Here is an 18,791-nt window from a genome sequence, read left to right as displayed (position 1 = left end):
TTCAAAAAGATTTCAATAACAATGTTATAACTCTATTATTTGGTGGCAGCAGGGGGGTGGTGGGGTGGCAGAGGTGGGATTCTGTTCCTCCTGCCTAAGTGATGCACTGCGTAGAAATAAGCTGAAGTGACTGTGGCTTCATTCCCAGAAACGGGTGATGTGGTCATCCTTGATCAGGACTGCATCACTTCAGGCTACAGGGGAAGCCTGCATATATTTATGGTGGACAGGTCTATCAATGGCTACTAGTCTGGTGGCTGTGGGCCACCTCCGGCCTCAGAGTCACGATGCCTCTGAATACCAGTGGGAGCAACAGCAGGGGAGCAACAGCAGGAGAGAAGGCATGCATGTAACTCTTGCCTGTGGGCTTCCCAGTGGCATCTGGTGGGCCACTGTGTGAAACAGGATGCTGACCTCAATGGATAACCTGGACCAGTCAGTGGGCAGGTTCTGGTGATCCTTGTGATGGTGGCGAAATGAGAATTGTACAGTATGTATGAGCTCCTGCTTTCCATTCGTAAGAACCCAGAAAGGTTTGCCAATGTTGAGTTGGCACCACTCCAACTCCACATTTAACCTAAATCAGCACCTGTAGATCATCTCTCAGATTACTGATCCCATTTAAATTTTGGTCTGACATGGTGCCAACCCAACATCAGTGAAAATTTCCTGGTCCTTATGATTGGAAATTGAGAGTGCGCCTGCTGCACAAATCCCCTGATTCACATTTCCACAATTTCTTGGGGAGCATGAGAACTTACTTCTTAGAGTTAATGTGAGGACAAAAAGAGAGTCGAAAACCCTTTACACTCCTTAGAGGAAGATGAATCAGACCTATCTGGTCACAACCTGGGTGCCAAGACTGTTCCTTGTACCTGCTGCTTGTGGGGTGAAAGTACGTCAGGGAGTGGTATGGTGGAACAAGCAGCATAAATATTAAGAAATCTGCTTCATCAGGAGAGATAGATCATACTGTAAATAAACATTATCCTTACTCCTGTTTTAAAAAGTGGATTTCATGCATTGCTGAAATTGATCTGATTGCAATCTTGTTAACAGAATATTACAGAACTGGCACTGATCTATTATTAGTCACTGTGTTGTGCCTTCTATATCCGAAACCACTCAGCAGGGAAGCGTCTTCCATTCAAGGCCATGACTCAGTACATTCAGTACTAAGAGGAGACTTCTCTTTGGTTCCAAACAGATCCATAGATCCCAATTTTGTTGACAATAAGTTAGTGCTGAATACATGAGCGGCTCAATTCCAGAAATGGTAGATGTGCTTTGACAGTTATGTGTCAAACAGGAGCAGTGCATTAGTCTCCAGGTCTTTCCCAGGTGCTTCTCTAGTCCTTGAAAACCCACACACAGTTGTCAAGCGTTTCCTTTACACTTCCAAAGCACGTTTAGAAATTTTTAAAATATTTTTATGCACCCAGGCTTTGAGTGGCCTCTGAATTTATGTTGGAAATATTGATTATATTACTGGTGGCTAACACACTGCAAAATTTTCCATCTGCCTTGTAATAGGACATATGTGCATGCGCTGAGCACTTTTATACAAATGCAGTGAGCTGCATAAATCACTGTTGCACAATCAACAGACATGGGAAATTATGGCCACGCGATGCATAAAATGGAATCATGGGTCCAATGGACCTGTGGTTCCACACGCTCCCTCCTCTCACAGTCCTGTCCGATTCTAGACTTTCAGGAGAGCTCCCTCTCTGCAGTCTTGCTGACTGCAGGGAGGAGGGGAAACTGGCTGCCTGGGCTTCCTTCTTTATTGAAGGACAGCCCTGGCAACCAACAGCAGCCAGAGCAAGGGAGGAGCCTCAACTCTAGCTACAAAGCCACCAAACTGCAGTGCCAACATTTGGATGTAACGCTGGCACTGCAGAACCGGAGGTCCAGGTGGCAGACCTCACTACAAATTGAAGGTGCAAATCACTGTCCAGGGAGGGACACCATGGTTTCTATTGAAACAGCAGTTGCCCTAATTTGGACATACAGGTTTTGAAACTGGAGGTCCCTTCACCTCCGGTTTTGTGTTATGTGTGGATGTGGCCAATGGCTGTTGATCATGCAACTGCATTTGGGCATACATTCCATACATTGTGCATACATGCCATTATGAGACAGATGGAGCATTGAACAGGATGCCAGCCATTGTTATTGCCTGTGTGTTGTTTTCCTCATTTGGTTATTGCTTTATTTTGTCTGTTATGATCTACACTGTTTCCTGATATTTTTAGGTACCAGGAATACTGGCAGAAAGATGGGCTATAAATGTTTTCAGTAAAGAAATCCATAGATCTGTGATTTGCAAAAAAGAAACAAATAGAAATAAACAATTGAAACTGTTATATTTGACTTTGAAAAATTAATACATGTTATTATTATTATTTTTTTAAAAAAATAAAATCTGTGGTTTGCAGAGCCTGATTCCTCAGAGGTGGTTTTCCTCTCTTTCTTTTTTTGCATTTGACTGAGCGAGAAAATATTCAGACAATGTTGACAAATGCCTTTGTCTTTCTAATGCACAGCTTCCCATTTTTATTCTGGAGAAGGGTGCTCAAACCTTTCTCCTGAAGAAACATATTATTTTGACAAGTCTTTTCTCTGTCTTGTTGACAAGATACACTGTCGAAAAAGCTGGAATCATTCTGTCATGAAAGCCTCTTTTGCTCCACAATTTTGCTTGTTGACAAATGTGCTAAAGGGGGAGAAATATCATCAATTATCTTTGGAATGTTCTCTCTGTAGTCTCCAGGTGCTTTTTGTTTTGCCAATGAGAGAATTATTTTACCATCAGAAAGAATGTCCAGATCTTTATGCATTAACTCGATGTAATGAAAAGAAAACAAGAGTTGGTTTTACATAACTTGGTTTTATATTAGAGTGGGATGATGTTTTCAGGAGATGGATTAGAAAGGAATTAAATACTTGTCCAGCTGATTCATGTTTTAATGGACTTCCCATTTGAAAATGCAGGTGACCGAGTGAATTCAGAAGGGGACAACAGATGCAAAATCCATTTAAGTTTTTGGGCAATTCCCAATCTGTTGCTTATATCAGCTGCTTAAATCAAATGAAAACATTTGTCAATCAGGTGGTCGTGAAAAACAATATGTGATTAAGGGAAGAGTTGTTTTTTCCCCTTATTATTATTGCTAATATATTTCATTTTCTTTTTTATTTAGCTATTAATGTTTACCTCTCTTCCCCCCCTCTCCCTTTTGCAGGGTGGCATGTGGGACTGTGACTGTGTTATGCGTAATTGTGTTTTTGTTTATTTGGTTTATTAAAATTAATCAATAAACAATTAATAACAAACCATATTATGAATAAAAAGGAAAACATGGGAAATGTGTTGATTTAAAAGTTTGTTGTTGTGTGGTGGGGGCGGTGTGAAAAATTCACTTGGGTGAAAAATTCTTATTCAGATTCTTACACTCACAATTACTTTCTTCCTTTTTGGTTGGTAGTATTAAATATATATTTTTAAAATATGTTAAAATAGGTTTATAATATACAATTTAAAAATTGTATCTATTTTTAATACATCCCACACCCCTAAATAAAAAAAATGCACACATGAATATATATGAGTAACTAAAAGGCCATAATGCTATTGAATGGAAATTGATTTGCAGAGAAGGCTTGAACACTTAACTTCCCCCTACATGGGAGCCACTCTCTGCCAGGGTAAGAGCCAGGGAAATAATATCATCCCCGCCTTAGCCTTAGCCCACACCACTCCTGGTTCTAAGCACTAGGTCAGGTGTGACTCTGCTCCTGGTTTTTCAGGGGCATAACTGTGTGCCCTGGAGCAGGTCCAGAGAGGCCCAGACCACTTCCAGGTTTTGAAGACCATAGCCATAATAAAAATGTGAAAACAAAACAAGGCACAATAAAGAGTGAGGCACAATTTGATTTTAGGTGCAAATGGCCACTGCCAACTGAGCAAAGAGGCACCTTTTTTTTTTTTTTTAAAGTGGTGATTCTCTTTATTTAGCAGGGGGAGAGCAACTGGCCCTCTCCACCCCCAGCACAGCATCCCTCCAGTGGCCGTTGCTGGTGTCTATCTTGTGTTTCTTTTTTTTTTAGATTGTGAGCCCTTTGGGGATGGGGAACCATTTATTTATTTATATCTATGTAAACTGCATTGGGAACCTTTGTCGAAAGAGATATTTAGATATTTGCTGTATTCATATTCATGGGAATGCATGAATGATTGAGGAGAAACCTAACGGTCGTGCAATGTCACAGATGATGTTAAGCATGGTGAACCCAGCCAAATGTGCCCTGGAGGCCCTCTTTGAGCTTGAGTACCAAGGCCCAATGGCCCTCCTGACCGCCTTCTGATTAGCCCTGCTCAGGAGCTTAGTACTCCCTTCCAAGAGCTGGTCAACTCTCACTTTAATGAGGCTATCTCGCCTCAGGCATGGTTTCTTTTCTCCTCCCCTCAGCCAGAGAGCCATAAGTGCTGATTCTGTGAAGCCTTCACTGTTTGGTGCATCTAGGTCAATGGTAGTCACCTTAAGTGGTGCAGCGGGGAAATGCTTGACTAACAAGCAGAAGGTTGCTGGTTCATATCCCCACTGGTGTGTTTCCCAGACTATGGGGAAAGACCTATGTTGGGCAGCAGTTATATAGGAAGGTGCTGAAAGGCATCATCTCATACTGTGTGGGAGGAGGCCATGGTAAATGCCGCGTGTATTTTCTTTGCTGGCTGGCTGCTGCCTCCATGTTCTTCCCTCCCGCCCCTACCCGTGGCTATCCAACAGCTCTCCAAACTCTTGCAAGAACTGCCATGCATGGGATTAGCCACGGGTACTCCTTAGAGAATTAAATATAGAGATAGATAAGATCACTTTGTGTTTGCAAGAGAAGCAGCTATAAAAATGACCGTCTCACCTCACTTCATAGAAGGGCTGCTCTTCCACGAGGTTACAGGGCCCCCCTGGGTCTACTGAACTTTCTTCCCCTTTTACCTACAAACACATGTGGTATGCCAGTTGTGATGTATTTAATGAATTTTGAATTAATATGCCAGCTAGATAGGGAGGCAAAAGCATACCCCTTCTCAGCCCACTTGAAAGAAACCAACTCTTACCCTGGGTGCACTGGCTACTGCTGCTGTCCAAAGTAGAGGCCCTTTGAGAGGGTCTGCCTTCCTCATAACACAGATACTCCTCCCCGCGAGAACCCCAGCTCTGATCTGGTGATCCCTACACCGTCTGCCTCTGGGAAGCTAGGTGGCCAGATTCGGCTTTAAAAAAGCCAAATTCTGGCTTACGGCCCATTTGACCCACGAGTATACCCCTTAGGTTCTGGCAACTCGGGGGAGGTGGGGCAAAACCACCCACATCTTGCAATGAGAGGCAAGACCCTGGAAATTGTGTCCGATTCAGAAATCATGCTGTACAAGTGTACAATTGTCTGTACACTTGTACATGTGTTGGTGTGAATGACTGTACCTAAGTTCATTTTAAAAATGAACCTGGATACAGACCCTTCAAATGTGTGGTACAGATGGCACGTGGATTTCTGTACCTGCATTCAGCATAGCATGTGAATGACTGTACCTGTGTACACTGCACACTCGTTGAATGAGTGTTGAACGTAATGTGTGAATGGGCCTTCACTCTTTCCTGGAAATCCAGAGTTTCCCTAAGCTCTATATTCATCCTGGTGATGATAAGCCCACTATGACTGTTAAATAAAAACTTTGTTTGGAACAGAAATTAAAGTGTGCAATGGCATCTGCTTTTAGATGCTGATTCAATTCCAGGGGATGTTTCCACACCTATCTTTATTCTTCAGATACCATTTGTTGTTTTAAATTAGTCTTTCCTATTGTTTGTGACATTTACCTATGCAAAGCCGATCTTTCTCTTCCCCCTCCCTTTCTCAAAGATAATCTCATTAGTTTACTTATCCATTATTTTTTCATTATTGTCACTTGTCTAGATAGTTTTAATTCCCCCTGATATGGAGGATTTGTTTACTGCAATCATTTTAAAAAGAATGTCATTTCACCTGATTTCAGGGGAGGTGTAATTATTCTTAACAATAAGCTCCTTGTGGTGAAACATGTTTGTTCTACATTTGAAGATCAAAGAGCTAAACAACACTATTTTTGTTGTTATTTTTAGATATACATGATTGCTAAAGACAACACGCACAAAAGGAGCAATCAAACATTGCTTTCAACTGAGTGATTTATACTGTGGCAGTGTGTGCTAAAGTGGTACAGAACAACCCTTTTGTCCTCAATTGGTTTAGTGGGCCAAGTAATGATGTGTTGATAGAGGTCCCATCCATGTGAAGTTCAGTTCAATGGCTGATATATAATGGGTTCAATCAGTAAAGATGTGGGTTCAAATCCCAGCTCACTGGATTACATTGTTCATGTAAAGTGTGTTGTCAAGTCAATTCTGACTCTTGGCGCCCACAGAGCCCTGTGGTTTTCTTTGGTAGAATACAGGAGGGGTTGACCATTGCCTCCTCCCGCGCAGTCTGAGAGGATGCCTTTCAGCACCTTCCTATATCACTGCTGCCTGATCTAGTACCAGCTGGGATTTGAACTGGCAATCTTCTGCTCGTTAGTCAAGCATTTCCCCACTGCACCACTTATGGCTGGGTACATGAATGAATATACATGCCTTGAGCACTGGTCAGACATTATTCTGCTCTTGCAATCAGTGTCTGTACATAACATACATCTTTTTGTGTGAACGACTGTAGCTGTAGTCGTTTTGAAAGTGCATCTAGGTACAGGCTTCTTCAAATGCAGCACACAGATAGAATGTGTATTGCTGCACCTGTGTTCACCATAACATGTGAATGACTGTGCCCGTGTACAGAACTGTGCCTGTGTACACTGTACACAGATTGCATGAGCACTGGACATTATAGGCCCATTCACACATTATGTTTAATCCTTGTAGAATGAGTGTACAGTTTAAATGATTCATACACAGGTACAGTCATTCACATGTTATCTTGAACACAAGTACAGAAGTGCACTTCCTTTCAGCACCATGCATTTGAAGGGCTTGTATCCAGGTTCACTTTTAAAATGAACCCAGGTACAGTCATTCACACAAACACATGTACGAGCGTACAGACTTCTGTACACTTGTACACCATTATGTCTGAATTGGGATAGTACGTGGAAAGAGCTCCTCTTTTTGATAGAGGTGTGCACAGGAAAAAATCTTGTTGGTATCTCTTTTTTGTGCCCCCCCCACCCCCGCTTGGGTCTTCCTTGGCAGGAGCGCCAAAGCATAGCTACCTGCTGGTGGGTCCTTTTCTTTAAGGGCGGGACATAGCATCCCAGAAAGATGGGGCCAATTATGGGGCCATAACTATCTTTATGCTGTACTGCAGTTGGTATAACACAAGCACACTTGCCATTAAAAATACGGCTGGAGCCGATTTGTTCTGCTCTCCACATTTTCTCTGAGGTTCAAAGTGCTGGAGGTTAGGAGTGTGGACCAGGTTCAAAATGACCCCACCCGGTCTGGGTCTGGACAAACTGGGTCCGGCCCGGCCAAAGAACTGGGATGAACCAGTTCGTGGGTCGGTTCGGGGACATACTTGCAAACGGGAATCGGGCGAGGATTCACTTTTACAAGGGAAGAGAGCTGGTCTGGTGGTAGCAAGCATGACGTATCCCCTTAAGCTAAGCAGGATCCACCCTGGTTGCATATGAAAGGGAGACTAAAAGTGTGAGCACTGGAAGATATTCTCCTCAGGGGATGGAGCCGCTCTGGGAAGAGCATCTAGGTCCCAAGTTCCTTCCCTGGCATCTCCAAGATAGGGCTGAGAGAGACTCCTTCCTGCAACCTTGGAGAAGCCACTAGGTGCAATGGACCTGTGGTCTGACTCAATATATGGCAGCTTCCTATGTTCCTATGTAAGTAAAGTGGCACGTCCTATCCTAAGGCTGGTGTGTGTGTGAGAGAGAGGGGGGGGTACACTTTGTACTTTATCTGATAATCTAAAGTGGAGGTGGCAGAGACAGCCTGGGCTGTACGGAGGCCCCAACTGGACTGAAGCTGGCCCCGGCTGTTCTTCAGGAGCCCGGCAGGGGGCTTGGAGGAGCCCCTGCTGCCAACGATAACAAAAGGACCAAGTCCAGAGCAGAGGCCTGGTCTACCTACCATAGACAGCTTTTGAGGGAGACCAGGCCTCCACGCCTCTTGCTGGCTGAACAAAATGTTCATCACTTTCCTGGACAATCCCATTGAAAGCAATTGGTTTTGTCTTCCATTTCCATCACCAGCAAAAGAAGTGAATAAAATAGAGGAGATTTTATCCAGCATTGATTATCTTGCTTCAGATTATCATTAATCTTGGGCAAGGTTATCAGCGTCATCTCTTCGGGAGAGAATTTCCCCCCTCAACTGAATTTATATATGAAAACTGCTATTGTGTCTATTGTTCATAAGCCCCTGTATTGTGAAGATGCATGCTTCTTTAATGGAGGGGCATCTGTCATGAAGGGCAAAGGCCTCAAGAAGAAATGAAAACACTTCTTTTTCTAGCAGATATGAAAAATTCACATTGAGTGTCATTGGTGGGTCACCTAACAAGCTAAAGCTATTATGGCTTTCATGAGGAAAAAAAAGGGAGGGGAAATACATTATTTAAAGTAATTGTTGCTAGTGAACCTACCTGCCTAAGCATCTATGATGAAATAGGTGCAGGCAGCTTTCCATTATCCTGTTAACCCACGAGAAAACATAAGAATGTTGAATAATTAATTTTACAAACATTTTGAAGACTTGGTGCAAGGGAAGAACCTGTTCTGAGGATTTCCTGTTTCATATGATTATAAGAGCAAATGTTCTTTTAGTCAAAGATGAATGCCATAGCGATACAGTAACCCCTGTGGACATAAGTTGGAGTTATTAAGGATACTGAGGGTTGGGGCCAGAACTGAGCTGCTTCCAAGCCAGTGGCATGCTTGGGGCCACGCCAGGAGGGTGGATGGCAGTGAGCAGTGGCACTGGCAGCCATGCCAGCCGACTAAGAAGCTTATTACCTCTTTCGCTGCCCCCACCCAGTCGCCCCCTTTCCTTTAGGAGAGACCTCCCCCCCTGTATTTGTAAAGGGGAATCCATACCGGATTCTATGAAGGGTAACAGCCCTTTACCCCAAATTGTCAACAGAACTGCCTAAAGATAAACAACCAGGAATGTAAGATTTGGGCCACCTGTTTGGATTTTTAAAAACAGAATTGCAGGCTCATTTTCTGTCTTTCTTGCAAGAATAGCATTTATAAGCTACTGAATTATAAAAAGCCGTGTGTGTCTGTGTCTGTGTCTGTGTCTGTGTGTGTTTTAAGGAATATATTGGACCAATTCTGATGATTAAAAACTACCGTGACGTAGTATTTAAATTGTGTGTTCAGATGTTACGGCAGTGCAACAGATTCTGGGTGAAGAGGAGATACCCACACTCCCATGCGGACCATTAGAGATTTATATTCCATGGAAACAGAAAGTTCTGTCCATCCCTAGATTGAAGTGCCTAGTGAGCCATTTCCAATTGATCTGAATGGATTATTTCTGCTTAAATTATCCATTGCACATGGGGTCGGGCAGTGGGCTGGGGGCAGGAATATGTATGTGGAGGGAGAGATTTCAGTGCATATGAGTTCATAAGCAAAGTTTTTAGATGGATAAGAAAATGTAATGACTCATCCACTGTGATGTGTCTGGGTTGTCTTTTGGATTGTGGACTTAAGATGTAGAAAATCATTTTAGCTCATTCTTTTTTTATTATGTGAATAGATAAAATACCCATGGATCTAATTAGCCCTCCCGTCTAGTACCTTTCTAGCAGGCAGTGGGGGGGGGCAGTTTTCCAATGTGAAGTATTTGTCAGAATTTTTAATGAGTTGCTATATTTCTCTGACACTCACACAACACAGATGTCATTCCAGTGCCTTCGAAAAACAGGTTTCCCTCACAGGTGCCCATATTTTTCCGGTCATGCAGCAAGAAAAGCAAACATTTTGCAAATTAAGCAATCATTTTATATGAAACATTACATATCAGACACAATTTGGGGGTTTCAGAGGCGGATAAGCTTCAATTTGGTCCAGCATCTGGATCTTGTTATTTCAATAGCTTTCCCTTAGTGGCAGAAGCAATGTCTAATATGTGCCTTCTGTCATTTTGATTTGGTTTCGTTGTTTATTGGACAGAGTCTACTCTGTGGTGCTTTACAGGAATCTGTATATGAATCTTCAAAATGGCTCAGCAATGCTTAAATTGAATCACGTGCCTTTTAAAGTCCCGAGGAGCAGATGGCTCCCCAATCATCACAACCCAAAGAGACAATATGCTTCCCGAGACAATGTAGGCCAACCGCAGCTATTTATGTCAGATCTTGCAGGAGAAATTCAAAGTGAATGTGGAACAAAGATGGCCCAGAACAGGCAAAAGAGTTCCTAGAGATGGCTGTTTGCATGTATCCTTATGCAGTCACTGTAATAATGCTCCAAGTGACTTTGAGTGTTTTAGCTAGTCTTCCCATCTTCCACTCTTGCATATCTTGACTGGCACAGCTGCCAGGGCTTGTTCCTGAAAGAGCAGAGCAAGACCTTCCTCCTTATGAGGCTAGGCTACAGCATCTGGGGCTCTTTACTTGAGAAGGAGGCGACTACAGGGAAACATGATTGAGGTGTATAAAATTATGCATGGAATAGAGAGAGCGGACAGAGAGAAATCTTTCTCCCTCCCTCACAAGAATAGAACCAGGGGTCATCCCATGAAACTGAAGGTCGGGAAATATAGGACTGACAAGAGGAAGTACTTTTCCAGACAGCACGTAATTAATCTATGGAATTCTTTGCCATGGGATATGGTGATGGCCACCAGCTTGGATGGCTTTAAAGGGGGTTTAAACCAATTCATGGAGGTCAGGTCTATCACTGGCTACTAGTCTGGTGGCTGTGGGCCATCTCCAGCCTCTGAGGCACGATACCTCTCAACAGCAGTTGCAGGGGAGCAGCAGCAGGAGAGAGGGCATGCACATACCTCTTGCCTGTGGACTCCCCAGAGGCATCTGGTGGGCCACTGTGTGAAATAGGATGCTGGACTAGATAGACCTTGAGCCTGATCTGGAAGGGCATGTTCTTATGTTCTAAGACTACTTAGAGCCAGATGTGAGCATTTCAAAAAAGCGGGGGGGACCCTCCATCAATATGATCCAGTGAAGTAGATTCCTGTGAGATAAAGAATGGTCAAATGGAACTTTGTTTTAGGACCTATTTATAATTTAGGCTGGTACGCAACATGCTTATCTGTCTATTAACCCCTGCTATCTGAGTAAAGAGACACCTTTTCAAGTGGTATTTATCTTATATTTAGCAAAGGGAGAGCAACTGGCCCTATCCAACCCCAGCACAGCATCCCTCCTGTGGCTGTTGGTATTTGCCGTATGTTTCTTTTTAGATTGTGAGCCCTTTGGGGACAGGGGACCATCTTATTTATGCATTATTTATTTTTCTATGTAAACTGCTGTCTGAACTTTGGTTGAAGAATGGTATATAAAAATCCGTTGTCGTCGTCATCGTATTTACTTATTTATTTCTCAATTTAATACATTTTTATACCATCCATACACAAGTCCCTGGGTGGTTCACAATCTAAAAACACAATAATTAAGACAGCAACACAATTAAAATGTTAACATACAGATACAAATTATAAAACTGATTGAGCATATCCAAACTCCCAACTTTCCCTTTTCTAAGCAGATGTTTCTCCTTGTTCTCTTTCTCCTTCTCCCAACCTTTCCATTCTTCTAAGCAAATGCTTATCCATTTCCATAATGTACCTGTGGCAATAATCTGTTGACTCCGCTAAATTTCAAAGCAGAGAGGTCTGTGGAATGTGTGTAAAACATGTTCTATGGATGTCATTGACCTCATCATGTTCATTGGCATTTTGCTGGGCTTTCTGGGTCATGGTGGAACTGGGGAGAGGTAATTATTAAGTCTGTTGTAATAACCATCAATTATTTGGTAATTATATGGTAAAATTACATTATTTTAGAACCAAAGGGTACCCGGCTCCAGATTTCTGCCTGCATTAGGGAAGTGCACAGAACTGGATTGCGAAGTTCGGTTTGAGTCTGAACCAGACTCAAACCAAACCAGGTATGTTCGGTTTTGGCACCTTGAACATCCCCATCACCACCCACCCAGCTCAGCTCAAATTCAAGCTGGTTCAGGGGTTCCCCCTGGCCAGCCTCCAAAATGGCCACCACAACCTCTGGAAGGGCCAGAACAGTCCGGAAATGGGCCCAAATGGCTTGGGAGAGACCAGGCGGATGTGGACGGGGAGTGGGAACTACCAGACCACTGTGAACTGCCTTCACAGCCATGGCAGCACCCCTGGAGTTGGTGAGTGTTAAAAATGTTTTCCTTATTTGAGAAACCCCAAACTGGTCCCGGGGGGTTGGCTCAACCTTGAGCCAAACTGGGCCCAGTCTAGCTCGAGCGTGAGCCCTCAAACGGAACCACTTCAATGTCAAACTGGCTCGAGGCTGAGCCAGTTTGCACATTCCTAACCTCCAGTCCTGATTCACCTACTTGGCCAGCTCTGGGTTCCTGATGCTCTCATTCCCGGCTCTGGACTCACACTTCCAGGTACTGCTGCCCACAACCCTTCCGATCTGACAATGGCTGAGACACCCCACCGATAAAAATAACTTTCAGGGTTATAAAATACACACAGACTTTCCCCCACAGACCATTGGTGTTTTTGAGGAATATGAATTGAAAGTCACAGGGGACACCAGGACTATAAGATCTTCTTGCATACACAGCAGTAACCCAGATTTCAAGACAATGAAAAACATGAATAATGGAGCAATTTGTGCATGCAGAATAATACTTATTAGCTAACTGAAAGCAAGGCCTGAAGTTAGGTTGCAGGGGTCTGTGGCTGGACATTTTCTCAAAAAGAAGCAGATACTGTAATAATAACAGCACAACCACCAAGCCGAATTACCCCTTAAGCACTCAATTGCACCACTTACAGCGTTATCTGTTATTTTGTGTACATTCACAGCAGGGGGTTGCTAACGCATGCCATGGTAGAAGGAATGGGACTTGAATTGTCTTTTTAAAATGCTGCATATCGTATTATCCAAAGGCTTTGAAGGAGTAGCTTAACTTCTGTTTTCTTGCTGTACTGTGTATTTTCTTGTTAACTCTCCAGATGTACAACTTATCTCACAAGGAGTCTGCTCATCACTTTAGCTTTCAGTGCTGCAAAGATATGTTTCAGAGGAAGACGGGCAAAGATGGCTTGACCATCTGCTTTTGCTATTGAGCAAAGTGAGTTAGAAGGAAATTCTAAAAAGCTGGGGAAAAGAAAAGAAGCCACAATCTGCTCAATCCACTTGGGTTTATCAGACCTATGCGAGACCCATGAAGGTCTTCCAGAGGTTATACAAAATGCAGAAACTTTTGAAGGACCTGTGAGGACTGAGAACTCAGTATCCCTTCTCCAGCTGATTACCTGAGTTGAACAGTGCAGGAGCTGGAGGTAAGAAATGCTAAAACCTGCTAGTGTCAAGTTCAACCAGGGCTTAGCCTGGAACATAGGAAGCCGCCTTCTATTGAGTCAGACCATTGATCCATCTAGCTGAATATTGTCTATTCTGACTTACAGCAGATCTCCAGGGTTTCAGACACAGGTTTTTCCTGCCTGCATGCAAAGCAGATGCTCTGCCACTCAGTTACCATCCAGTTCCTCCCATGTGCACACTGGTACCCCTCTCTTTAGTCATGCTTTAGTCATTCATGCTTCTGTTTAAAGTAGAGCTTCATTAGTGGCTTGTCATGTGTAGTACAAGTGATAAACAGCAACCATGTAGATAGCTAAGGCAAAACTTCCTAAAATGAGCTTCATCTAGGGGTGTGCATGGAACTGATTCTGCCGTTTGAGTTCCAGCTGAACTTGAACTGGACCCCTGGACTGTAAGCTGGTTCAAGTCAAACCAACTCCCGGTTCAGTCCAAGTGTCCAACTGGGCTGAACCAGTTTGGAATTGGTTTGGGAACTGGGCCGCACTAGAGAGCTTGTCCCAGTCCAGAGATTTGGAGAAGCTGCATCGCTGCTGTGCCACCAGCCAGCTCGGAGTACAGGTGCCCTCTTGCCACACCTATTAGGGTTTTATTTAAGGTAGGTAGGGTTCTCCCCTTTGCTTGTAAAGGGGAATACTGGTTTGTTAGAACTGGGGCTTGGTTGGCTCAAACCCGGACTGGCAGCCCCCGCTTTTTGGTCCAGTTTGGTTTGAGTCCAAACCGGTCAAACTGGGCTGGCCCTATTAAAACCAGGTTGGAATAGAACCATTTCTTCACACCCCTAGCTTCATCCTTAAACAGATATTTCAATCTCTTTTAAATAGCCTGGCAAAACAAAAAGGTCTTCATCTGGCAAGGAAAGACACAAGATTTTGTGGCTCTCTGGGAAGGGAATTTCATAGCGGGGTGGGGGTGGGGGTGTCTCCACCAAGAAGGCTTTTCCCATGATCATCACCTGCCTCTGAAGATAATCTCAACATTCAGAAAGATTAATATGGAAGCAGGCGGTCTGGTAAGCACCCAGTTAATGCATTGTATATATGGACCGAATTACTAATTGAGCTTGCCCATCACAATATTATAAGAACATAAATCTGCCTTATGTCCACACAACCTAAAGTTCACACAATTATAGTTTGGGAGCTGAGCGCTCTCCCGTTTCATGATACTGTGTGAGGCTGGTTGGAGTGGGGAGGAAATGATCATCTGGGAGAGAAGAACTGGGTTGGACAATGTTGTCGTACTTCGCTCTCATACCCTGCACTTTACTGAGGTAGGAAGAATCAATGTCCTACCCAGCTCATCTCTCCCAGATGATCACTCCCCACCTCCTCCAACCTTACTGTTTCCCTGGCACACAATCACAACACGGTATCGTGCACAGCTAATTAGAATCATATGAACTGCCTTACTGAGAGACCCTAGGCCCATCTAGGTCAGCATTGTCCACACTGACCGGCTGTGTCTCTCCCAGGTTTCAAGCAGGAGTCTCTCCCAGCCCTACCTGGAGGTGCCAGGGGTTGATACTGGGACCTTCTGCATGGAAAGCAGACTGGGGTATAGCTAGAATTGAGCAAATTAGTTCAAAAAAGCCCAGCCCCCCAGCTCCTGAGGGCCCCTGAGCTCCTCCCCTCCATATTTTCTTCATTATCTCCCTCCCTCTGAGGGGCTGCCAGGGAGAGGGGTGAACATGGGCCCCCTGTCCCCTCGCTATGCCCCAGAAAGAAGATGCTCTATCACTGAGCGGCAGCCAGTCACATTGCTATACCACACGCTAATAAAGTGTCAGCCCAATCTTACACACAATTTTGAGAAGTTGGTCCCAATATATCTCAGTAAATATGCAAAGGATTGCAATCTAGGGATGAGTGAAGACAGATGTAATTTGCAGAGTATTACCATGAGGTAATTTTCCCCCTGCATTATTTCCGTCTTACTACTACAAGGGGAAATAAAAATCTGTTTCCATGCAGCTCACTTAGTGTTTTAGACTGACCTGGCTGGCACCATAGTTGCAAAGTACTATTTTAATATTTAATAATTAGGGCATCTATACAACTAGCAAAAAAAAAAAAAAAAAAAAAGCCCCAGCAACTTGAGATATATATTTAATGCTTGGAACTACTTGGCCGTTTCTTGTAAAGTATATTTAATGACTGGGGCACTTTAGTTGATGTAGCAGAATTTTAAAACACAGAGAATGGCATAAGTACTATTGTCTGAATAATACAGTCGTTTCTGCACAGAGGAATGTCATTGTTTCTTTGTCAGGCCGCAGTGAGTCTAGCAAAATGTGATTTGCTTTTAACTGCTAAGAGAGATTTAATAGACTCTTGCATAGGATATTCCTCACGCCATAAGTTATTGCTAAATGACAAAGAAAGCTACAAGATTAGTAATCAGATGGGCAAAAAAGCCTCTTTGTTTGTAGGCCTGCCCATTGTTCCAGAGAAGGGGGTGGTTTCTACTATACAGGTTGACAAAAGCAATTCATATTGCAGTTTGCTTCATTAGACTTCCGGGTGAATGTGATGTGAGATTAAGCTCGGGAAGTAACAAGCCTATAAGCAGCAGGTTTGTACTGAGTCTGACCAATTAACCCTGTGTTGTTCTAACAGGCAGTAGGCCTCAGGAAGTGTCCTCTTTCAGCTTTTCTCTTGGGGAAAGATTTTGGCAGGGAGAAGAGTGAATTCAGACTGCTCTTCTCAAATTCAAGGCAAAACTGTGGAATCTGGAATTTCAGGCATGTGCATAATGAGGCCCTGGTCTCAAATATACTTGCCTCTTATGCTGTTTCCAGAACTATTGGGTTCAGACAACATGCCAGAGGCCAAACTGCTGGTTCCTGGAATTTGGTAGCAAGCCTCAGTGGTGGGGGAGATATGCTGATGTCAGTTGTGTCATCGGAACCCCCTCATGTCGGCCTACTTACATTTCCAGATCCAGAATCTCTAACCAATTTCAAATCTTGATTACAGATGTTGGATCTGGAGCCATAAGGAGGGCAACAACACTGACAGATTTTGAAAACTCAAGCGATTTGGGCACATTGCCCCTGCCACAGGACGTCAGGTTCGCTGCCAACCTCCAGGAACCAGAAATCTTGTTTTTGTGTGTGTCATCTAAATCCACCCTTGGATCCAGGAATGTTTCTGCCCCGAGCTGAGCAGGGTCATCAGGGCATGATTCTAGTGAGCTCAGCAGTCTGCTACATCTTTTTCTGATCATAAATAAATAAAATTCCTGAGGGTTAAACCTGAGATGTTCTTTATGCAAGTCACCTTAGTGGTTGTTTGGCTAACCAGTTGATGTAACAGAATGTTAAAGGAGATCCATGGAGAAAGTGTTGCTAAAACCAGTGGGATTATGCAACTTAATCAGAGGACATTTTTTTTCTGTGTGTGTGTGTGGGGGGGGGGGACATACATTGGATTTTAAAATCCATATAGATTCTCTAGTCAAGATCAGTGACCATCAGCCAGCAGGGATATTTAGTGTGTCCAATGGCCATACCAAAACTCCATATACCCCTGGTTTGCGCTGGTTATTTTCTTCCCCCCTTAACATCTAATCATTTTATTTAGACTCACCCCGATTCCCATAATGCATCCGCAATGCCCAGAAGCATAGGAAGCCTATAATGAACATCTCATTTTATTTTATACATTCAAGCTTTGAACATTTTTGAGTGCCTAGATTACGTGTCTCACATCCAAATGTGAACGGGGGGGAAACCCCAAACCACCAACCTTGTGAAATTCTATTTGTCTGCAGCTGCTTTGCTGCCTCACTCCCAGAAAACTAAGGCTGATTCTGTTTGGTGATTGTTGACATGGTAAAGTCACGATGAAGTAGATTTCCCCTAGGGTTCTTCTGCTCAGTGAGTTTTCTTTCTGAATCTTCTGTCATTCTGTGAATGTTCTGTTGAGAGAGGAGAGCTGGTCCTGTGGTAGCAAGCATGAATTGACCCCACAGCTAAGCAGGGTCTGCCCTGGTTGCATCTGAATGGGAGACTTGATGTGTGAGCACTGCAAGATATGAAATAGCTCTGGGAAGACCAGGAGGTTCCAAGTTCCCTCCCTGGCTTCTCCAAGATAGGGCTGAGAGAGACTCCTGCTTGCAACCTTGGAGAAGCTGCTGCCAGTCTGTGAAGACAATACTGAGCTAGATAGACCAATGGTCTGACTCAGTATATGGCAGTTTCCTATCTTCCTATGTCATCAGCATGGTGAATTAAGGTATTCAACCACCACCAGGGAGACGTATAAAAAATGAAAGGTTTCCTTGACAAGGTAAATGCCAAATCTTATTGCTAAAAGCGATATCATGGGCATTGTTAACCCTCGGCCCCTGGGGAACATGTCCCAAATATTTTGCTGGGGGCCCCAGATCTTTGGCATCCTTCACAGATGAAGAGGAGGTCATGGCTGTGTCCTCCTCCTGCTGAGAGCTTCCACCCCAAGAGAGACCCGACAACGCTGCAGGGCCACTGAAGCCAGGGCCACAGCTTCAGGCAACCCCACCTCAAGTGCATAAGAACATAAAAGCATAATAACAACCCTGCTGTTATTATGCTATTAATAACAGCATCCTGTTTCCCATAGTGGCCCACCAGATGCCTCTGGGAAGCTCACAGGCAAGAGGTGAAGGCAGGCCCTCTCTCCTGCTGTTGCTCCCCTGCAACTGGGATTCAGAGTTCATACATGCTGTTATAAAAAGGGGTAGAGATAGAGAGAACACCTTCTCCCTGTTTCCTCTTATCCTCTGAGAGCAGAAGAATAAATGGGGGAAGGTGCTCTCTACCCCTTTCCATTTCAGTGCACATGGGCGAAGGAACACAGGAAGCTGCCATATACTGAGCCAGACCCTTGGTCCATCTAGCTCAGCATTGCCTACACAGACCTGCAGTGGCTTCTCCAAGGTTGCAGGCGGGAGTCTCTCTCAGCCCTTTCTGGAGATCCTGCCAGGGAGGGAACTTGTCACCTTCTGCATGCAAACATACAGATGCTCTTTCCAGAGCAGCCCCACCCCCTAAGGGGATCTTGCATCTTACAGTGCTCACATGTGGTCTCAGGGTGGACCCTGCTGGTAAAGGGGACAATGTATGACAAGACCAGCTCTCCTCCCTAAGAGGCAGCTTAAGAACTTGAGTTTGGTGTTGGCGGGGG

The sequence above is a fragment of the Hemicordylus capensis genome, chromosome 11, assembly GCF_027244095.1.
Source record: "Hemicordylus capensis ecotype Gifberg chromosome 11, rHemCap1.1.pri, whole genome shotgun sequence".
NCBI classification, from domain to species: Eukaryota; Metazoa; Chordata; class Lepidosauria; order Squamata; family Cordylidae; genus Hemicordylus; species Hemicordylus capensis.
This window is presented reverse-complemented; position numbering follows the sequence as displayed.